This window comes from Notamacropus eugenii, chromosome 3 (assembly GCF_028372415.1).
Source record: "Notamacropus eugenii isolate mMacEug1 chromosome 3, mMacEug1.pri_v2, whole genome shotgun sequence".
Lineage (NCBI taxonomy): Eukaryota > Metazoa > Chordata > Mammalia > Diprotodontia > Macropodidae > Notamacropus > Notamacropus eugenii.
The window spans coordinates 443,898,617-443,923,461 of record NC_092874.1 but is presented as its reverse complement, the minus strand read 5'-3'; positions in this window follow the sequence as shown (position 1 = coordinate 443,923,461).

Below are 24,845 nucleotides of genomic sequence, written 5' to 3'. Positions count from 1 at the left end.
AACACAAGATACTTTGTTTTAAAAAAGCTGTTATTAATAATAAATTAAGTATCAACATCTCTACTGTAGTTCAATATTATTTTAAAGAGTTTTAATTGTTTATGTAAAAATTTGTTTCATTCATGCCACTAACTTTATGTTTGATATACCCTTAGAAGGAATTGTAATATTAAGAGTTTGGAAAATTCCCTCACCATCTGTGACCTTAGTTGTCTGAGATACTTAGAGGTGAAGATGGCCAGTATGCAGGGGTAGTGTTGAAAAGGGTAGGTATCAAAGCTGCCCCACCTGTTTCCTTTTTATCACTATATGAATTAGCTCAGCCTTTGGGTACTTTGGGGATAACCAACTCCCTAACCTATTTGGTTAAAAAAAAGGAAACTATTCAAACTCATTAGAGGAAAAAGAAACTATAGTTTATTCAATATAATGATCTCATTTTATAAATAAAGAAATGGATGTCCAAAGAGGATGGGTAATTTGTCCAAGAGAACGGGCAGTTTGTCCAGGATCCGGGTTTCGTAAGACCATAGATGGATTGACATTCAAGGCCATTCAATCTAACCCTCTCCGTTCACAGCTGAGGAAGGGATGCCTGGAATTTAAGAGATTTGTGCAAAATCGCACATCTACTATGTAGCAGATCTAAGATTATACCCCAGGTTTTCTGACTCCAGTATCAGCATTCTTTTCCCTGCATTGCGATTCATTCAGGCAGTGGATGTCAGCAAATGAGAGCAATTGAACCCAGATCTTTCTAACTCCAAGCCCAGCAGTCTATCCACTATTATGCCAGCCATTTATATTTATAGTCTCTTTTATCTAAGAAACATTAAATAAGCACCAGTAATTTTATTTATCAGAATGGGCTGGATCATTTACTCCAAACTTCATGTCATATCCTGAGGAGGATAGGAAGGATAGGAAAGGATAAGATCTTAGAGTTAGATCAAACTGTTCTTATAGTCTGACCTCTTCATTTTATAGATGAGAGAACTGTGGGTAAGAGGGTGCAGTATATTTGTCTAAAGTCCCATAACTAATTATTGGTAAATTCAGGCCCAAAGAAATCAGGTTTCCAGTTTCTCAAGCCAGAGTATTCTTTCTTCCCCATCACACTGATTGAGGTTTTTTCCATGAGGGCAGAATGATAGCATGAGTGACAGATTTCAGCAATTCTTTTTAAATTTTAAGAGTTTATTTTTTTTTAAATTTAAAGGATGCTATCCTTGAAGAGTTTATTTTTTAAAAGAATCTGTTCCTTTAAAAATAACTTTTACTAATTTCTAAAGACTTTTTTCACTACTCTCAGATTAATTTTCTATAATAATTTTAATGAGCTCAAAAATGAAATTATATTTGGCCCAATTCTTTTCTAAGTGGGATTGTGCCTTTGTTACAAAAAGTAAAATTAGCACAAATGTTTGTTTTTCATACTTCACATCTTTATGGCTAATATTTATTTTCAGATCCCATTTCAATGTCACTTTGATTCTATTTCTTTGAGGAAGCTTTGAGGCTACACTTTCTAACTAATTGCAGAAAGCCTAGCTGGCCTTGTATCATAATACCCATCCCCCTGATTTTGATAGTGAAGATTTTCATTCTATAAACTAACCGTTAAGATAACTGAAATCTGTCCTTTGATATTTTCGACCTCCCAAAAGATCTGCATCAGTGAAGATAATTCACTCATATAATTTCATTCATGACCTCTAAAATTCACTCCATGGTTAATGGATTGCAATTGGACTATATGATATCTACATCTTTAAAATTCAATATATAACATTCAAGGTTAAATCAAATCCCTAAATTTAGGGTATTAAATAGGTTGTTGCAAGTAGCAATGTGAGGAATACAGTACAACAAAAGAAAAATCATGCGTATTTATTACGTTTAAAATCATATTTTTTTTTTTTTGCTAGATGTTGCCCTGGAACTGAGACAGCATAGAGTTCATTGAATGGAATATTGGCCTTGGCCTGAGAAAGACCTGGATTCAAATGCAGCTCTTACTCTTAGTATTCGTGTGATTAGTCACTTTTGTGGGGATAAAAATTATCCAACTTATAATAAGAAAAACGAAGGCAGAGCTCTGAGCCAATGGCACTTTATTAAAGGGTGCATGATCCCCTCTAATGAAGTCTTCCTCAAGATCTGAGATGTCCCCTCCTTCCAGGGCCCTATTTTTATGGGGTTAGATATCTAAACATTCAAACTATGCCAGATACAGAATAATTTCATGAGTTGATATATGACTCATAAAATAAAATTGGTAAAACAACACATCAGCAGAGTCACAAGTTGGGCAAAGCAAGCAATATCTCTAATGACTAGGTCAGACCTGCACAACCTGTGGCCTGCCCAAGAATTTCAAGAAGTCCAAGAAAAATGTAGAGGAAAACATCCTCCACATTTTTCACAGGCTGTCAGTAGTCCTTTGGTATGTCCACCCCTAAGAGTCCAGCAGGCCACAGGTTGTGCAGGCCTGGACTAGGTGGTCATTAAGATGGGCACCTTCTCATGTTGGACAAGAGAGTATGGTCCAGAAGTACAAAAGTAATTTGGGGGGATTTTCTATGTAGTTGAGTCACCTCTTCCACATTGGGCATGGTTGCCATGAGAAGGAAAAACAAGGGTGGAGGGCTTCCATCCTGCTTCCCACAATTACTCAAGTGATCTTACCATCTGCAGCTCACAGCTCTGGGACCAACTATATGGAACTTATAATCATATCGAATTGATTGATAACTGATTGGAATAGAGTAGGGGTCTTCAATGAATCAACCTCCTCACTTCACTCAATTTCTAGGTGCCTCTGCTGAAAGATGTATATGTCTTAAACTCCCTAATATCTGTCCTGTAGTTCCCTATGTTGACCAAATCACCATGAAAAGATAAATACTTCCAAATGACTCCTTCAAGTGACTCTTCAATAACAATGCGAAGTGCATATTCCGAACCAATCTTCTACCAGTGCTTTCAATGTGGAGTGAACAGAAACTCAAAAGAAGCTGTAGAGTTTTGAGATAAAACTCCTCACAGTAGCAGCACAATAATTCCCAAAGAATTCCATCTTCTAACAATCTCTTGAAATTAATGAATAAAGACAAAAGCCTTCTATTCATCTATCCTTGCCACATCAGTCAGTGGAGATAGAAAATGATATGAAATTAATCCTCTCTCTTGACAGTTGTAAAATGGTAATCCTACATTTTTATCCTCTCAAACTACATCAGAAGGGATGTTTTACTCTCATATTTTCATATTCTCTTATATCAATTCATATACTGTAGGTTCAGTTTCATTCTGTATTGCCAAAATAAGCCTGCTGTACAAAGTCAGTGTGGGTTACAGGAGTTTGGGAGAATGTATCAATGGAGGGGAAAAAAATTCAAATACATTTTCCATGTACTAACTGTTAAGAGTGTATCCTTTATTATAGTATCTGTATTCCCTCTCCTTTCAACCCCCTCCCCCAAATTCATCTATTCATATTATCTTTCTGGTAAAAATATCTATTTGGTTCCATGGATGATATAAATATCCTGGTCCAGTAGTATTTTTTGCTAAGTAATCAGACAGACAAAAAAAAATACCAAACAAACATTTGTTAAGCACTTTGTGTATTTAGGGGCTTTGCTGAGTGAAGGTGATACTACCAAGGCAAGAACAGTCTGTGACTGAGAGATCATAATCTAGTAGTGGAGAGGAGAGGTGCAAAACACATTTATTAAATGCCTACTGGGTGACAGGCACTGTGCTAAATTCTAAAAATATTATCTCATTTGATAAGGGAGAAAAGTAACTACAGAGCATTATGACCCCTGTGCTTTAATAAAAATATCTAGCACTTTAAGATTTGCAAAGTTCTTTACATAGGTTATCTCATCTGAGCCTCAGGACCATGCTGTGAGATAGGTACTATAATTAACCCTATTTTACACCCAAGGAAAATGAGACTTCATTAACTAAGCCTTTTTTTCAGAGATATTATTGGCTTTATTATTTTGAAAACTGCATACATTCATCCTGACTTTGTAGGCGCTCTCTCTGGATTTTAGCTGCATTGTCACACTACAATAATTATTTCTATAAAACCAATCTTTTTCTTGGTTACAATTTAGGCTCCAACCAATTCCTGTGTGTGGTGTGTTAAATTGGAGTGGAAAAAGGTTTAGCAAATGCCTATTGTGTGCAGAGCACCGTAGTAGACACTGATGAAGATATAGTTTAGATGTGGCCCTCCCAGAGCTTACATGAAGCATATTTATGACCTGGGAAGTATTGATCTATTTATTTTTAAAAGGGAGTCCATGAAAGTATGTATGGTATAATTAATATAAGGCAAATTAAAAGAATTTTTTGTATAAGGGATGTGTGTTTGCCCTTCGTTGCCGAAGAAGACCGTGCCATCAGAGAAATAATGACATGACTTGCACTTGACTTTGTTTTGAGTGAGGGAGGACTGTGCAGGTCACCAGCCTGACTTCTCCTCCAGAGTCATATGAATCCAGTGACCAGATATTCATCAGGATGACTGGAGATGACCCAGGATGAGGCAGTTGGGGTTAAGTGACTTGCCCAAGGTCACACAGTTAGTGAGTGTCAAGTGTCTGAGGTGAGATTTAAACTCAGGTCTTCCTGACTCCTGCACTGGTGCTCTATCCACTGCACCACCTAGCTGCCCCTTGTATAAGAGATAGGCTATTCTAGAAGATCTGGAGATAGTAACATGATATGATTGTATTCCTTACTTTCTTCAAGTTTGGTCATTTTATTTTTTTTTTAAATCAAGTGTTCTGTAGTATGGTAATCTTTCATTCTTTGGATTAATTGTTGTTTTTCCCCCAGTGTAGAAAGGAAATCACTGGGAGAAAATTAGGGAGTCCCCTTCTGTGTTTGTATACATGGCTTTCATTCTTTTCTGAAATAGTAAGCTTCCATTTGGAGAAAATTTGCAAATGCATTTCTCACTACCTTTCTACTCTGCCCTTGATTTTCTTGAGAGTGTAGTGGCACTGGTGGTGGTAAGCTAAGCTATAAATTCTCAGATTAGTCATTATACTCAAATTGGCTTTGTGAATTTTTCCTCTTCCATCTGTCTCTCCTTCCTTCTTCCCCTCTATTTTCCTCCCTCCCTCCTTCATTCCTCTCTCTCTAACCTTTTCTCTTTCTTCCTTCTTTCTATTCTTCCTTTATTCCTTCTTTCCCCTCTTTCTTCCTCCCTTCTTTCCCTCCTTCCATTCTTCCTTTCTCTTTTTCCTAAACTTGTGATTTCATCTGTGTAAGAAGATGGAGTGCAGGAATGGTCTCTATCTATGCAGATCAACAGGCTCTGGAAATTTTAGTCTTAGAGAATTTCCTGGAGCACGAAGAGGTTAGGTGACTTAGCCAAGGTCACACAGTCATTGGGTGTACAAGGCAGAAAGTGATATCAAGTCTTTCTGACTTGAATGCCAGTTCTCTGCCTCAGTGTATACACTATTGAAATATCAGTCTGAAAAGACATAAACAGCACCAATTAGAAGTACCTAATACTTCTAATGCTATCCTGAATTCGGTTCCTCACCTTAGGCAAGCACTACAGGTGTAAAGCTTTTTCTGAGTTTGTTTCCTTATGTCTAAAGTGTAAATATGAACACATATTAACCCTTTCAATGTGATGATTCAGTGAGATAAGTTAGGTGAGGTGCTTTGGAAAGCTTAAAATACTATGCAAATGCCATACATTATTATGTACATTATTATCGATCTTATTTGCTGATTAAAAAAATGTCAGTACAGAAACACCTCACTGGTTTGGTATCATCAACCCTTTAAATATCATAACTTTTCTAAAGTCCTTACCATTGTAATGGGAAACTTTCTAAAATAGACTCTGCAAGTCTATGTAATGGAAAATCCCAACCAGAATTTATTTACTTATCTTTCTCTTTTCACTTAAACATAGCATTCAGAATCATCATTGTAGCAATGCATCATCCAAGATCTATGATTTTCTCTAGCACTGTTGCAACCTAGCTATATCCTAGTAAATACGTCTCAAGTGTTGCTTAAGGGCAGAGAAATTAAGAGGCTTGCAAAACTTTACACAGTTGGTATGTATGAGAGTCAGGATTTAAATTGGGAGTCTTGTACTCTATCCACTAGGTTTCACTGCTTCTTTCATATTTTTGAAATTCAAAAATTTCTATAAGATAGTATGTCCCTAGTCTTTGTAACTAGGGTATGGAACCAGTCTCTCCGAATGGGGGTCATTGGTAGAAATTAATACCCTGCCTTACATGAGGTCTGGAGTGGAACTGGCTAGAGTGAAAAAGATTCAGCCTTCCCAAACTTCTCTTCAAATTGCTTCGGGTCCTCTATCTCTATCTTAGTATTACTTTCACTTAGTAGTACTAGTCTTTTTATATACTTTGTTCTCCCAAGCCAGTGTCTAATATATAGTATGTGCTTACTAAATGCTTATTGAATTGAGAAAAATGGACAAAGTTGCTTTGAGGAAAATTATAGTCAACATCAAAGAATCAAATTATTGTAATAAAGCAGTGAGCTCTATGTTGAGATTAGGTAGCACAAATTTGAAGTAAACCTATCTAACCTATCTGTATGATGAATTCCTCTGGTGTTATTTGGTAGTATAGTAATAGGAACACAAAAACTGTCTGGACCTGGGTTTGGTGAGCGGAAATACAAGAGGGTTAATGTTAAAGTGTAACATGGCTGAATTGTTTAACTTTATGGGCTAAAATTGAGGAGGGAAGAAAGTGAAGCTATATGGGTAATAGATCGGTAGGATAGGAGTAGATATGGTTGAAAGAAAGAAAGAAAGAAATAGTGATATGAGGTTGTGAACAGAGAAGGGACTTTTCAGAGACCTATGGGTAAGAATAAGCATATATCTGTGTATACATGAGGTAGACTGAAGATACAGGTCATGGGAGTTTAGATTCATGAACAAGGAGTCTAGTATATTTGAAGTGATGTTCATGTGTATAGGTAAGTCACCAAATATAAGGGCAAAGGTTGGCAAAAAGAGGAATACTGTGAAGTCTGTGAGAAAAGAGAAAGATTAGCCTGAGGGCCAGCAGATAACTGCAACAGGTTCTGGGTAAAGTGATATAGATGGACTGGGTGAATTTCAACAGAAGAGAGGACATTGGGTAATGGTGAGAAAGGGAGGGTCTGAAAATCCATCAGGGATTAGGAGTATACATCAACTGTATGGTAAAGGGGGAAATAAAAACTAAAAACTAACCCCCAAAAGCAGTATACAAATCCTTCCCCTCATTCTGTGATGTGTGTGTGTGTGTGTGTGTGTGTGTGTGTGTGTGTGTGTGTGCAGGATAAAGAATGAGAACAAGTGAAAAACTTGGGTAAAAATGCATTGTCACCTGGGAAGAGTCAGGTTTCCTGCAATTCACGAGAATAGAGGGAACAAAAAAGAAAGGTGTCCAGAAATAGAATGTTAAGAATAGAATAGAAATCTAAAGGTTAATCATGAAAATCTGATTGCTAAATAAGTGGAATACTTAAGTCTTTCATTACTCCCCAGTGGGCATTATGGTTAGAGTACTTTTTTTCTATATAGTCATATCAGCATTGAGTAGGAAATCAATAAGGCAGTCATTGACTCAGGTACATCTTTGTCCTCCATGTGTTGCCACTTATCAATGATTGATTAACTACTTTGAGATAAATGCAAACCCAGTAAGATCATAAAGTCTTTCCTTCTGCTCTTCTTTCAAACGTCCTTCTTCTCCTTCCCATTTGTTCCTTTATAGGTGCCTTATGGCTGCTCTTCTTGGGTCACTTAAAAACTGAAGCTTTACCTTTTCCTCTTTTGTGTTAACCCCCATAGTTGTAGTTACTCCCATTTCCCCCATCCGCTTAAATCATCACCAGCAAGTTTTCTGATCCAATTTTCATGTGGATTCCACATTCACCTTTTGTCATCTGTCCTTTTTTTCAGTTTTTATTTCCCCCATTCATCACACAGTTGAGTTCCATTACAATACAAATGTCATATTTGTAGATATATAACACCTCATATAGTAGAAGAGGTGCAACACAGCTCAAGCTTTACACAGAAAGCATGATTCGCCCTTCAGTATAATACACGTAGAACTAGAATGTTGCTTTATATCAGGATTTTACCTTGCTTTATTTTATACATGTATGTTTATGTGTGTGTCTATGTATATATATATATATGCATATATATATATACATATATGTTTAAATATAAACTTATGGTACCATAAATTCCTATAAATAAAATTTCACTTTTAATGTCCTTGTAAGATTTTCTATATTTCTTATAATGTAATAGACAAATGAGATTATTGCGTTGCTTGTTTTTTCTCATTGGCATTAGCCTGAATCTATATGTTATTCCCCAATTTAGCTCTTGTACCTCTGATTTAGCTAGAAGTATTGAATAAAAGTAACCAGAGAAAGGTAGTTACTTTGATTACACATAAAGAAATACTCAAGAATTTAAATTACTTTAACAATAGCCTTGATTAAATCATATTCAATGACATTTTCAGAATGCATTTAGTCTAGTCTCAAAATATCAAGAGGAAACTCACATTTTCTCTTAGAATTCCAAACCCTTTAGTTGTTGGGACGTTATCTGTTGGGAAGTGGGATGAGGTAGGGATAATTAGCATGGAGGCAATAGCAATGTCAGGTTTTTTAGATATGTTAGAATTTTATTTACATATACTTCTGATGAAAGAGGAATGACCAAGTTCAATCTAGGATTTTAAAGACTTGTTGTTAATTTCCATTTCTAAGTAACCTACAAAACCTACAGTATTGAAAAAAGTGTTATGGTGAAACATTTCATGTATTTAACTTTGAATGGAGCATTGGTCTGAAAATCCAAAATTTTTTAAATGAAATAATGGAAGTAAGGAGTTTTGTAAATCCTAACACACTATGTAAATATTAGTTTCAGATGATAGATCATAGATTGAAAATTACAAGGGAGATCAGAAAGCTGTTTAGCTCAACCCTCTTATTTTACACATGGTATACTGTGATCCAGGCTAGTTTGAACCCAAATTCTCTGATTTCTGTGCCGGTATTCTTTCCATTATCCCAGCTATCATTATTTTATGATTGTTATTAATAATATAAATTATACTATAGTTCTAAAGGGGTAGGATAGAGGTATGACATTGAACTACTATTTCATTGGAATATGTAGATAATTTTTGGTGATGTAAACTTCTACCAATGCATATCAGGAGTCCTCTGTACTTTATAGCTTTAGAGAATTTCTTGGACACTGAGAAATTGAGGCACCTTCCATGAGCATCCAATTAATCTAGAGTGAAGACAGAATCCTTGAATCCAGGTCTTCTAGGCTACAAGGCCATATCTCTATTCACAATACAATATTGTTCTCAATAAACATATACATGGAACTAATCTTTCTACTGAAATCTGTATCCTGCATTGATGCATCCATTTATTAATATGGAATTATGAAGTTCAATTATTTTCTTTTGGACAATTATGTTTAATATGGGGAAAATACAACCAGTGATTTCTCTGTAACACATAGCCATATGAGTACGTTGCTTTCAGTGAAAATAAGCATAGGACTACAAATTGGATGAAAATAGATCTTAGAAGGCACTAGGCTTTGAGGATAGGGTTTTCCTTCACTAAGACCTGACATTCTTGGGGCAACAGAAGACCAATCAGTGATAAATGATTCGGATAAATTCTTTAATAATTTAATAATTTAAATAGCATTAAGCACCTGTCATGTGCCAAGCACTCTGATAAGTATGGAAGATGATAGAAAGATTAAAAAAAAAGCCATATACTTGAGTCTCACGGAACATACAGTGTAATAAGACTGGTATTACATATTGCTGAAGAGCCATAATGCAATTTAACATGTTAGGTGCATAGCTAAGGTATGAATAAAATGTAACATGAGTTCTGAGGAAGAAAACATTATATATAACTCAAGGAATCAGGGAAGGAAGGCTTCATGGAAGGGAAAAACATCATTGTTCTTGGAGGATTTGGATGCTAAGAGGTAGAGATTAGGGTGGATGTGAACATCTTAAACTTAGTGATTGGTTTGAGCAAAGGTATGGAGCGAGGAAAACATGGGATCTAGTCAACATATAGGATAGGCTTAATGGTATACTAAGATTGATCAGATTTATGAAATCAATTATTTTCCTGATTTCTTAGTAGTTCTCTGTTAATTATCAAATGAATGTTAATTATTATTGATTTGGAAAATACATTTGACAGCACTACTGTTTTTCCCTTTGGTGGACATATTATGACTTCTCAAGTGACATCATGAAATATTCATCTAATTATACATGATGTTCTCCGTTCACCTCTTTGTCTCATATTCATGCTAAGAGAGCTAGCTTTCATCTCGACTGTGATCTTTTCCTTTCTCAGCATAAAGGTCCATTCCAGGAGTGTGTGACACTCTTTGTGCAGGTATTGATTGTGCTGATTCACAAAATCCTCATAATGTTTTACCCGTATCAAGCCATAGCTCTCTGACCGAGAAGACCATAACGGCATTAGCCTCTTGGTAATCTAGATGAATTATAAAGAACTAAAGTTTATAGATCAACTTTGCAATCATGGGGAATTTCATTGGGCTTAACCAGGTGTGTTAAATTGTGAGAAGCATTTATAAAGTCATAATATCTTCAAGGACATGGGATGTGATAGGTCATTTAAAAAGACACCATCCAAAAATACATTCTGTTTAATCTGATAGTCAGTCTAACAAAGCTACAAAATTCGGAAGATTTGTTTGGATGCGGTATTGCAATCTTGTCCATTTTCTCTCTCATGCTATTACAAACATAATTTCTAAGTCCCCAGAAGTTTTCTAAGAGCTGCAAGTAAAATATTACCCTCTTCCCAGGCATCTACATACAATTGTCTTTGATGTCTAAATTCCTTGAGCTTCACTCACTGTTGGAATAGCAACAGTAATAATGAAAGAACCAGAGTTACGATTTTATTATTATAGAGAACTTCCAGGTGAGGAGAACCCCTCTATCAATGCATGGCAACACTTTCTCTACAAGTCGAAGTGAGTGTTCATGCAAATGACTTGTACAAAGACACTGTGTGTGGCAAAGGCAAGACCTGAACCAGGTCTTCATGTCTTTGAAGCCAGCTCTCTATCCATAAACTACACTAATAATAATGTGAGGTCATAGTCATCATCATCACAGCCTTCAGTTTACTTACCCGTGATCACTCACCTGAAAGCTCTTTTTGATCTCTAGAGTATCATCCAAATTTAAGTCGTTGGAGCCAGTGATATTATTACAATTCATTAACTTGTCTAGAGTATTATTGATATTCAGTTTTTACTAATATTTAATTGCTACTATCAACTATTATTTATTTTCTTTGTAGTAATTATTACTGTTCATTATTTTTCCTTAATATAAGTTGGAGCGCAAGGGCCAGTCTGCATTGGTAGAGTGAGCTTCCTTACTGGGAGTTGCCTAAATCACTGAGATAGATAATAATACTAACAATAATAGACATTATACATGTTTTTTACATGTATTTGTCATGTGATCCTCACTACAGGTGGGTAGATGCCACAGGCATTATTATCATCATTCACACTTACAATGGAGAAAACTCCCTTAATTCTCTTTTCTTTCTCCTATTTCACTGTAGCGCCTGTTTTAGGAATGCTCCAAAGTACCCTATGATGTGTTTTCCATGTAACTTAAAGTAGTCCATTCCCTCTTAGACCTTGGGCAAGTAGAACTACATCTTTGCTCAGGAGGAAACAAAGGCCTAGAGTTAATGCTAAGTCAAGTCTTCCTCAAAGAACGGGACATCCTTCTATTAGGTCCTGTTAAATTTCATCAAGGCATTAGTAGGAGAAAGGAGAGGCAAATGAGAAAAAGGAACTGGTGATTGTGGGGGAAATCCAGTAGCATGTCCTTATTATACACGTCAACATATAGATGTTAGGTTCCAATGAGACGATGTACCTGTCACTTACCCCCAATTGCTTCATCCTAGGTCATCTACAGTCATCCTGATGAATATCTGGTCACTGGATTTAGATAGTTCTGGAGGAGAAGTGAGGCTGGTGACCTGCACAGCCCTCTCTCACTCAAAAACAAAGTCAAGTGCAAGTCATGTCATTATTTCTCTGATGGCATGGTCTTCTTTGGCAATGAAGGATGAACTCACAGGTGATATGGGGACCAAAAATGAAACACATGCCATAGGTTGTCCTTATCCATAAGAAGCTTTCCTACTTGAGAAGGAAGACTAATAGTCAGCAGTCAATAAGTAGTTATTTTTCAACCAATAAGCATTTATTAAGCACCAACTTTGTGCCAAGCAAGCACTTACTCTATGCCAAGGACATCCATACTAGAGATACAAAGAAAGGCAAAGCCAGGAGTTCACCATCAGCTGGTGAAGACAATATAAAAAACTATATACAGATAGGAATCTCCAAGGTAATGAACCTGATCCCTGAAGGACTAGACTAACAGTGCAGGAGAGAAACAGGAGAAGCTCCTTGAAATGGAACAATTTCAATTGAGACTTAAAGGAAACCAGGGAGGGTCAGAGGTAGAGAGGAGAAAGGAGAATATTCGAGGCATGGAGGCCAGGCAGTGAAAAGGAACAGGATCAGTAGATAGAATGTTCTTTGCAAGGGACAGCAAGAAGGATGGTGTTGCTGGATCATAGAGGATGTGGAGGGGAGGAAAGTGAAAAAAGACAACAACTAGGAAGGGCCAGAGAGAATGTTACTATGTGATAAAAGAGCTTCATTATAGTGTGGCCTCACCTGAAAAGCGATCTCACATCGAGGCCTGCAAGAACACTGTTAAAACGAGGAGCTCATGTTCTGCTTACTAGTCTTTAATATTCTAGCCTGGGATAGAGCACTACAGTTTCAAACTCGCTAATTTATCTTGAGGCCACGCTCAGAAATGCTAGCTTAACTCCACCACAGCTTTGGCAAGAAAACTTGGGCAAATCTCTTAACCTTTGTTCCTCTCCATTTCCTTCATATTAATAACCCATTAACTGACCCCTTGGGGCTGTTAGGGAAACTAACTCATGACATATGATTATAAAAATCCCTAAAAATAATATATAGGGTATTAGATATATACTAACTAAGACATACAATTCAGAGCATAATTCTGCCCCCAGCCCAAGTGTTAAAATAAGCCACTAAATCAATAAGTAAAAGAAGTTCTTTCCCGTCCCCCTCTTGCTTTGTCATTAGGGGAAGGTAGTAAATATTTTCATTTTATTCTCATTATGTAGACTTAGGTGTAACAGAGTCAGTACACAGCTGTAATTTTGCAGCTGTTTTTGAGTATATTAATAACTGATGATAAAGGTTAACACAAAGAAAAAAACAATCATCAGTTTTAGAAAATATACTCGCAAACAGTAAAAAGAAATCAGTGTTTGTAATGCAGAACAAGAGCAAACATACTACAGTGCCTTACTAAGAAGTTAGGTATGGATGATGAAAAGTTTTTAAATATAAAAATTTAGCACATTAGGAAGGTAGGAAAAATTTGGAGTACAGGATAGCCTTACTGTGAGTGTCTGTCTGCTTGGGTGTGCGCATTTGGACTTGTTTGTCACATTTTTGATTCTCCTGTACATTAACACCTGTTCAGTCTATAACTTTCAATTATAGAGAGCTATGTGAGGGACTGAGACGTTAAATCAGTTGCCCCAAGTCACACAGACTTGAACTCAAGTCTTTCTGACTCTCAGGTTGGCAAGCCGACTCTCCATCCATTACTCCATGCTTCCTCTCACATGTACACCTGTATAGATATTTGCTGTTGTTGAGTCATTTCTGTCATGTCCGATTCTTTGTGACCCCATTTGGGGTTTTCTTGACAAAGATATTGGATTGGTTTGCCATTTCCTTCTCCAGCTCACTTTACAGAGGAGGAAATTGAGACAAACAGGGTTAAGGGACTTGCCCAGGGTCACACAGCTAGTAAGCGTCTGAGGCCATATTTGAACCGGGAAGATGAGTCTCCCTGACTCCAGGCCTTGCCCTCTATGCACTTTGCCACTGAGTGGTCCATTTTATGCAGAGACATACATGCGCTCACATTCACATGCACATGCATATTATCTATGGTATAGATGGGCCCATGATTTCAGCAGTATAGGTGACTCACAGTGATGAAACTCCCTCTATCAACATGGATCAACAACTATTTTATCAATCATTGTGCAAACAACATGATATAAGAGACCTGAATTCAAGTTTTCCTCACTCCAAGGCTAGCACTCTATCCCATCACTACTTCTTATAGAAGAGGTCCTATGTCATTGTTGCATGTGTGTCCCATGTACTTATCATAATAACTGATTCAGTAGTCAATTAATAATTACTTGTTGATCAGTTGGTTGTTCCTTATAGGTCGATAATATTTTATTACCTTCACAGAAAGTCTTCATCACGGTAAATATTTAATATTGGGGGTATGGGAGAGAATGTACCCATGACAACCTTTTAATTTTTATCTGAATTATTGACATTTTCCCCATCCCTTTCTTAAGTCTAGAATATCAACAAAATAACAAATCAATCCCTGATTTGGAACATTTGCAGATTTCCAGGATGTTAAATACTCACATTGAAAATTTAACAATCACTTGGAGCCAGTTCAAACTAGCTCCCACATACTCCCGGTTTTCATCTATGGAGCATTTAGATTTAGAAAAACCTAAATTTCTGCCTCATCCAAATATGTGGAAGCCATAGAGAGACTATTTTAGCACGTGTGCCTGGATCCCTGCCTGATGCCCTCCACTCCCAATGAGATTTTCCTTCTTTTCTGGGAGCCATACTTGTTTTAAATGGAATACAAATTTTCAGAGGCACATTCTAATCACCCTCTTCTTTTATGTTTGATGATGGAATGGAATGAAACAGTCCTAAATCACTGAACATTTTAGAAAGTAAGTTTGTTTTGTCCTAGCAGCAAGAATCTGGAAGAAAGATATGATAGCACTTTGCTCTTCTGGATGCTGCTCCCCACCCCACCTACAGCCCCCATCTGGAAACACCCCTAGTCAACAGGTCATGAAATAATGGTGACTCCTCAGATGTTAGGCACTCACCTAAGTCTTGGAGGTCCAGACTCCATGTGCCTTGGTCTACATAACCAGTGAAACTAGCACCAACTAGGTAGGAAGGGCAGCTTTGTCTTAGGTCAAATCTCCCCTTGTTGTGGATGAGAGGAAAGAAAATGCAGCAAGACAATCCTAATCCTATCCCATAAGAGTCCTCTCTGCCACCTGATCCATAACCTGCTGGTGGACACAATATCTACTTGTCTTCTATTTCCCACAGATGCTCATTTTCCCCAAACTCATTTTAGTAGTCACATAATGCCCAGAGATGCTAAAACTGTATATTTAATTACTGGGCATTAACCCCACTAAGTCTTGACTTCTTCCACAGTAAAAGAGAAATGGTGAATTTACTAAGAATGAGTCATTTCAGAGAGATACTACACTTGCTAGAATGCTAAACTTAAAACTATCTACAGCATTACATATTATCAAGTATTACCTCATTGTGGCAACTGATATAAGAAGAGAATTTGGTATAAAGATAGTTTTCTGGAGCCTGACCCCAGGAGGCTTAACGGTTTAGCATTTAATTGTTCTTTAATGGTTTCATGTATATAATAATAACTGCTATTCATAGAGCTATTTCAAGTCTGCAAAGCATTTTATATCCATTATCTCATTTGAGTCTTAGAAAAGCCCCTCAAGATAACTATTATTGCCACCTTCCTTTTCAGATGTGGAAACTGGATGACTTTCCACTTACTGTCCATGTGACCTTGAGGAAGTTATGTAATCTCTCTAAGACTGGATTTCCTCATCTGTAAGAGGAGGGAGATGGACCAGATCAGAGGTGCCAAAATGCCAGCCCATGGGCCATACTGCACCCAGCAACCCTCCCAAGAGGCCGGAAGCAGATTAAATACCATTGGGAAATATTTGACAAAATAAATAAAATGTAATATAAATAAATCTAATATAGATATAGTAAAGCATAGATATGGTCACCATGTGTTTCTCCAAGTTGATATTCAGCCCACAGGGATCCTTATGTAATATATAGTTGCCCCAATTTCTTTTTAAGTTTGATAGCAGTAGATGACTTACATGATCTCTTGCTGTTTAAGGTCTATGTTTGTGTAATCCTGACCTCTCTTTTCAATTCTAAAATTTCACAGATTTACAATGATTGTTCAGTTATCTCATATCCAGTCATTATTAAGAACAGAAATGATAAATTAAAATTAATTATTGGAAGCAGATCTTGGAAAAACCTTTCTCTGAAGATTTTTCTCCATCATGGGCGTTTTGGATTCTTAAATGTTGGTAGGAAGGACATTAGGTCCAATGATCTTTGAAGTTCTCTTCTATCCCAATGATTCTATAAAAGGCTGAAGCTTAAGCTGTAACTGTTATATTAGGTGCACAGTAAGGCAGGCAATAGAGAGTTTCACATCTGGGAAGTAAAAATATTTTATGTCAAAAACCTTTGCACAAGTAATATGAACATGAATATTTGTGTCACTTGTAGGGAATTCTTCATAAGCGTATAACATACAATATATTATAGAAAAAGACAATTTAAGGAAAACCATTGTTATCCAAATTCTCCCTCTTGCATAAAATGCAAGTGCATTGAATCCATTATGTAATGTTAATGTTTCTGAAGGTTTCCTGCATTGCTCCCCCCTTTCTTTTCCCAGAAATACCTTCCAAATTCACATCAACTTTCACACAATAGCCTCCCAACACACTTACAATTTCACTCTCAGCTTATTCCATTTTATCCAACATACCATTCCAAGTTATCTTCCTAAAGAATTGATCTGGTTATATTAATCCTATTCCCAGACCCATGAAATAGATTATTTTTTGTCTTCCAAATAACAGCCAAACTCAAACTGGGAATCGAGGCTCTCACAGTTTGATGCCTTGCAACCTTTCCCATCTAAACTCCTCTTGTTTTTCTCTACATATTCTGTTGCTTCAGGTGAGTCTCTGTGTCACCTGTGGTGTCTTCTTTGCTGTTTACATCTGGAATTTCACTGGTGACCATGTTGACCATAAACAATTCCATTTATCCAATGACTGAGACAATTATTGGTTCACCTGTTTGTATTACCATGTAATTTATGTTTCTTCACCTTCACAAGAATTATTTTAGATTTTGTGAAGCAGAAAAAAGGACTTTTCTAAAGATTTAGGCAAATTATATCCATAGCATTTCCCTTATCCTTCAATTTAGTAATCCTTTAAAAAATGAAATGAGATTAACTTGGCATGGTAAGTTTGCAACCCACTCCACTAAAACCCCTCAACCATTTTCATATTAACTGATATCTAATGTACTACTTCCCCCCAACTTATACTTTTGTTTTTGAATATTCATACCCAATGGCAAGACTGTCTTTAACTCTACCAAATCTCATCTTATTGAATTGTTCTAGGTCTTTTTTATCCTGACTCTTACACACTGTGATAGCTACTCTTCTTACCTTTGTGACATCTATAAATTTGATGGGCATACCATCTATGTTTTTATATACTGTGTTTGTGTATGTGTGTATATGTGTATGTATGTATGTATATGTATGTGTGTATATGTGTGTGCACGTATGTATGTATGTATGTATTAAATAGCAGAAAGTCACACGCAGTTCCTTGGACTACTTCGTGTTGACAGTAAACAATTCTATTAATTAAACTATTGATACACTTATTAATTCATGTCTATATTACCATCTCCTTCATATTTCTTTATCTTATAGATGTAGATAAACAAAAATTGTTTGAGATAATATGCAAAAAAAAGTTTTCATGTAATCTGCATCCATAGCATTCTTCTTGTCTATCAGTTCAGTAATCTTAAAAAAAAAAAAGAAATCAGGTAATTAGTCTAGCATGACCTATTCTAGATGAAGCCATACTAGATAGTTCTTTGTAATTACTATTTCCCTTTTAGATGTTAAGAAAGCATCTTTTTTTTAGAATCAATTTAGAATTTTTCTAAGAATTTAAGTCAAGCTGATTGTCCAGTTGTTTGCAGAATATAAACTGTTCCCCTTTTTTGAAAACCAGAACATTATGCTTTCCTTTCTTGTGATATCACTCCTACTTTCTGTGATCTTCCAAATACTGCAATGGTGGCTCAGAAATAATATCTTCCTATACTTTCAAGACCTGAGGATACAGTTCATCTGGGCCAGAGGATGTGAATTCATCCAGTTTAGCAGGTTCTCTTACTATCTCCTTATTTACCTTGACCCAAAACTCTCTATTCGTCAGTATCAGTTCTGTCATTTCTGATCCAAAGCTCGTTCTGCTTTGCAGAGAAAGTAGAAACGCTCTAAATATTGAAAGGCTCTGCCTTCATCCTGATGGCACTGACTATCATTTCCTCCACATTGAGCAAAATGGGCTATTCTTTTTATGACTCTCCTTTTCTCCCAAACACAGCTGAAAACAGCAACAAAATTCTAATTCTTTCTTTTGTCATTAACTTCCCTTGAGTAGAGTCGGTTCATTTTGAGATTTAGTGTTCTTCACACTAGAAGACTCAGGGAAGTAATCACTTCATCTTCTCTTGCCTTGTCTCCATTACCTCTCTGGAAGATATATGTATGCATGTATAAATATGAATATATAATATATTTGTATGTGTATGCATCTAGATATTATTTACATATCACAAAGATGTACATATACAAATATAATATGTATTAATGTGTATGAATTTAGAGATTATCGACAAAATACATAAGTGCATGTCCATGTGTATATGTATATAATATAGTATAATATTTAATAAATTATAATATAATATGCATATATATGTATGTAATGAACATAATATGCATATCTGTTGACCTACATCTGTCTAGATAGAGGTGGGATGATAGATTAGAGAGAGAGAGAGATGAATAGATAGACGGAAAGACAGATAGATATATACAGTCTCCTGACTGACCTCCTGCAGCACTTTTGTCCTTGGAATTCTACCTATCTTTCTTCCTAAGTATGTGACATCTGTTTTTTTTTTTCTTTTCACAAAATCTACTAAATAATACTGTCTCTGAATTTCCACTTCTCCATCACAAACTCTTGAATAGTGTGGCCCCTTCTTCTCCCTAATACTCCCATCACAACAAACCCAGCAATCAATTCCTTTCTTTTAGAGAGAATGAGATCCATGATGGAATATCCCCTTGTTCACTCCTCCACCATTTGATGGATATAATTATCAGTAAGGTAAGTTGAGAAGTTGCTAGCTACTATACTTTTGGTATATACTCCAATGGATTTTTGAATAACTGATCCTATCCCACTACTATCACTACTATCTCATGCTTCTGTGCCAGGATTGTGATCTATTTCCCAACCTTTTCATCCTATGCAGGAGGTCTGTATTAAGCTCCATAACATTAACTTCTGTTTGAACCTCTTTTTTCACCTCAATAGCTCATGGTTCTCATTTCTAATTCTTGGATTACTACAAATGATAATGCCTTCTAGAAGGATAAGACAGCCATGGATTTCATCTGATCACATCTCAATGATATCTATAAGATTAATTTTGCCTCTTTGCATTAAGAACCTCTAGTTCTTGTGTTTGTTGAGTAAACTTTTAGCATGTCTGCGCAGATGTTCAAAGACATAGGTTGTACTGGCTCATCTTGGACTTTTTCTCCTATGAATTTCTGTGTGTTTGAGTTGCCATTCCTTCTTTGTGGCTTCTCTATGTAGCATATAAATTACAGAATATAACATAAACAGTCTTCTCCCTCTTCCCCTTTTTTAATTGGGAGTCCTTTTGTTTAGATTTGGAAGACAGAGGACAAATACATTATTAAAAAGAGATACACTACATGTTTAAGCCAAGAATTTGTCATCCCCATAATCCAGAAATCCAAATCCTATTCTCAGATACTACTTTTTGCTAATTCTTTAGTACCCAAAATGATTTTTCCTCTATATCTCATCTTTAGTCATTAATATTGTGAAACATAAAATTTGTACGCTTATAACTGTTTCTTGCCCAAAATTTCACAATTACTATCCATACTTTTGAGTTTCTCTTTGGAAATGTCACTTGTGCCCACATGATTCACTAGACAGGGAATTGTCATCCACTTACATATCATGGAAGACTCCATGTTAGATCTTGGATACTTGCCCCAGGAAGACAGAAGCACTCTTTATTATTGTTTTCAGATTAACAGATATATAACCAAGAGCTCTGAGCAAGAAACCACTAATACTGTTTTCTCACTCAACTCATAACTCTAGTTCTACTCTAGCATTCTTGGGAATAAAAACAAACTTAGATGTTTTCTCTTTAGAGCATTCATTTCTTTTCACTTTAGGGAGAGCCTGAAATCTCTTTTTTAACTTCTAATTGTACAGTTGTTCTTGTCTTGTCTTTGCTTCATAAGACTATTCCATTCTCTGTCATCCCAACAAGGGTCAAGTCTCTCCTGTTCAATCTTGTATCCCTTTCATTCACATTGAAGCATTACTTGTATTTCTTTTACTGGTGTTCACTCATTCAGTGACTCTCTGTGACCCTCTATGGAATTTTCTTGGCAAAGATATTTGGGTGGTTTGCCATATCCTTCTCCAGTGGATTAAAGCAAATAGAAATTGAATGACTTGCCCAGGGTCACACAGCTAGTGAGTGTGTGAGGCTGGATTTTAACTTAGTTAACTTGCTCCAGGAAGCAAGATGGTAAAGTGCATAGAGTGCCAGGCCTGGAGTCAGGAAGACTCATATTCCTGAGTTCAAATTTGGGCTCAGACACTTACTAGATGTGTGACCTCAGGCAAGTCACTGAGCTCTGTTTGCCTCAGTGTCCTCATCTGTAAAATGAGCTGTAAAATTAAATGGCAAACCATTCCAATATCTCTGCCAAGAAAATGCCAAATGGGGTCACAAAGAGTCAGGAACATCTGAAAAACAAACAACCAAAGCTTCCTTACTCCATGTGCAGTGCTCTATCCACTGAACCACCTACCTGCCTCCTATGTTTCTTTTAGAGACCCCTCATTCTAAAAAATAACAAAACAAAACCAAAAATAAAATTCTGAAGTGAAAATTCTTTAAATCCCTTTACCTTCTCATTCAGGAAAGAGGTCTGCCTCCACTTGGAATACAGATAACAATCTTGTATTGAGCTGATTTATGTTGAATCTCTCCCAATGCTTTGGAAGTCAGCTACTCTTCCAGCTCCCCCATGATGCTTTCCCCGACCCTTTTTACCCTTAGGCCTCTGATAGCACTTTGATCGAAGGTTTCTTAGGTGTTATTGAGTATTATAGGTTTTGGTTCATCAGGTAAACATTGAAATAAGTCTCTTAGTTCTTGGAAGGACTCTTTCCATTGGGACATTTTAAAATGGGCAGATTATTCCTTTGTCTGAAATGATTGTGAGTGGAAAGTAGAGCCTATCTCTTCCTTTCATTGGTCAACAAAAAATCAAGTAAATGCAAGAGAGAGAGAGAGAGAGAGACACTCACACACAGAAACAGAGGCAGAGAGACAGAGAGAGAGAGAGCTAAAAAGCGGTTGAGATGGAGTGAAAGGGAAATTTTTCCCACCAGTAAATGTTTTGTTTTAGTCATTTCTTTATCTTCTTAATAAGAAAGGGGGACAATGAAGCTATTTGAATCTTTGCTATCAATTGACTACTGTGCTGGTTTCCTTCTAAATCCTCAAGTTCATTAATTTATATGCTGGCTTGTTTCACATCTGTATTGTTTTGGGGATCAAATTAATCATAATGCTCATTATGAGAGGAAAGTACATAGGGAAAGGAAAATATATCTTCATATGATTACAAAAATAAAATATTTTGGATGTTTCTTCTTTCAAATATATGCAGGTGCAATTTATTACGAGAGTAAGGATGATAACTATGGGCAAGATCTCAGCTCAATTGGGATTGCCCTATAGTGTCAGAACTGAACTGACACAAAGAAAGCTAGGGTTCAATCTTCACTGCCTCAGTTCCATTGAAGGTCTTGATTGCACTTTTATATCCCTTAAGTTACTTTGCCCCTTATAGTCATTTCAATTGGAAAAGGTCAATAAGAACAAGCACCTCCCCTTAGTCTATAACTTTGAGAAGAGACATCATAGTACAATGGGTTTTGCCTCTTTTTGCACTGTCCGGGCTCAGCACAGCATCTGGCACATAGATTTAACCTCTCAGTGCCCCCCCCCCAACTGCACTCCAAGATTTAAATTATATATTAATTATGATTAGTATGGATTTATTCACATATATTGTTGTTCAGTGGGGTTTTCTTGGCAAAGATGCTGGAGGAGTTTTCCATTTTCTTCTCTAGCTCATTTTATAGATGAGGAGACTGAGGCAGATAGGATTAAGTGACCTCCCCAGGGTCACCCACTCAGGTATCTGAGACCAGATTTGAACTCAAGAAGATGAGTCTTCCTGATTCCAGGTTCAGCACTTAATCTGCTGCACCACCTAGCAGCCTCTACATACATACATATATACCATTATTGAAACAGGATCTCACAATACTTTGAGTGTACTTTTAAGCTATTACATACTTTTCCATTTCATTTGCAAAGTACTTTCCTAATAACAATCAGGTGAGTTTAATAGTAAAAGGATGATGTTCTGTATTTCACAAATGGAACTGAATCTCAAAAATGTAAGAGTTTATTCAAGGTCTCTGGCTACTAACTCACACAGTAAGGACTCAAATTCAGGTATGAAGTTTTTTGACTTTTTGTTTTTGTTCGTTTTATTCATTCATGCTTCCCTAAAATGGCAACAGAGCTAAAAACATAGATTCAATAGTCAATTTACCAAAAGTGTATTAGTGATCTACTCAACTTAAGAGACTGTGCTTGGCACTTAAGACACAAAGGTAAAAATGAAAAATTCCCTACCTTAAAAGAACTTACAATTTTCTGGGAAGAAACATAATGTATATAAAGTAATAAAAATAATTTCTAGAGTCAGCCAATGTTAACAATTATGGAGATCATAAAAGGTCTCATGAAGGAAGGAATACCTGAGCTCTGCTTTGAATTAAGATCATATCTATTTCAAACAATGTTTTAATACTAAGGTTTATTATACTATCTTCTTAATTGCCTGAACGCCTACCTACCAATCAAGTCTACAGGTAACAGGTGAGAGATGCTGGAGAACTTCAATAAATAATGATTTCCATTCCTTTCTTAGAATGCCCATGTTATTTAAATAAGTACATTTTTTTATTGGATCACATATCTGTTTTACCCTTTCAATATACTGAGAGGTACCCTGATCAAAATTGGTACATTCAAACATCACAAGCAGTAGAATTACTAGAACCTGACTCTTCTCTTCCAGTAAAATGACTATGACCTCCTACTAAACCTATCTTTTAGGAGTAAATTATTTTCAGGTTTGAAGTACTTTGGGTTCAGGAAAACAATTTCTATATCTTTATATATGTATAAATGTATTTGCATGTGTATCTATCTATACATAGATACATACACACACAGACAACATACAGACACACACACACACAAACATATATTGCTACTGGAAATAAATGAAATAGGGAACAATTCATTCACAAGAAATAGTACCTTCCAAACACAAGAGCATAAATTTTTTTCTGTTATAAAAATCTTTATAGGATACAAAAGCAATTGATGGAAAATAGATAAAACATTGGCTTGGTCTCAAAAGTTGATTTCATGAGAACCTAACCTCATTATCCATTGGACCCTGGATGAGCTGTGTCCTTCAGGTTAGAAGCACATGGTAAAGCAGCCCAGCATATGATGGACCATTGTTGAATGTATGTTTAAAGACAAAATAGTCCCTGGGATGGAATTTATGAACAAGTACCTGATAAACATCTGAGAGCCTGAATTATTAGGGCTCTTTTTCTGTAGGCAAATCACCAGGTGAAGTAGAAGAAAATGCAGACAAATTTCTACTCCCTTTTGTCATGAAGTTTTTGAAAAGAAGAGCATTTTATTGGCCTCCATGGTTATCTATAATTTATTCAAGATGATAACACTCTACTCCGAGAGATATTATGCAAAAGAAAAAAATCCCACCATTTCTTTCTGGAAAACACTTTCTCCTTGTTTGTCTCATTCTGAAATGTGTCTGCCTGAGCATGATCAATGTTCATTAAGTACAGTAAAGTGACAGGTACACAGAATGGCCCAGAATGTTTGTGCATCTCAGCTTCCCATAACGAATAAATGGACCATCAGCTCCCAAACACAGCTGTGCCATCCATAACTCTGGATTTGACACTTGACTGCCCTTAGGAGTCTGTCAAAAAAGAGTCCATTTGAAAAAAATGGCAAGGAAATCACTCGTAAAGCTTTTTGGAAGGCCGTTAAAGAGAAGATGCTTGGGTTCACCAGTTCTCACAGTCAGATTTATTTGAGATGAATCAATTATTTATTCTGTGGGTTATAAGTTCGTTACCCTGTGAGTTCACTCAAAGTTCATTTTACTAGGGGGAAAATGGGGCATTGTTCCGCACTCGATCAGATCTATGAAATCAGTTTGAAGAAGAAAGACCAACACAGTTCTCACACCTAATGTGGTTCAGAAAAGAAATTCTGTTGTCACCAGATATTCAGTACTGGATGGCAAGGGGTGGTTAGGATGATAAAATCTCTGGAAGAACCTGCACAGTTTCATTTGGGAGAAACAGCCGGTATCATCATCTTGTGA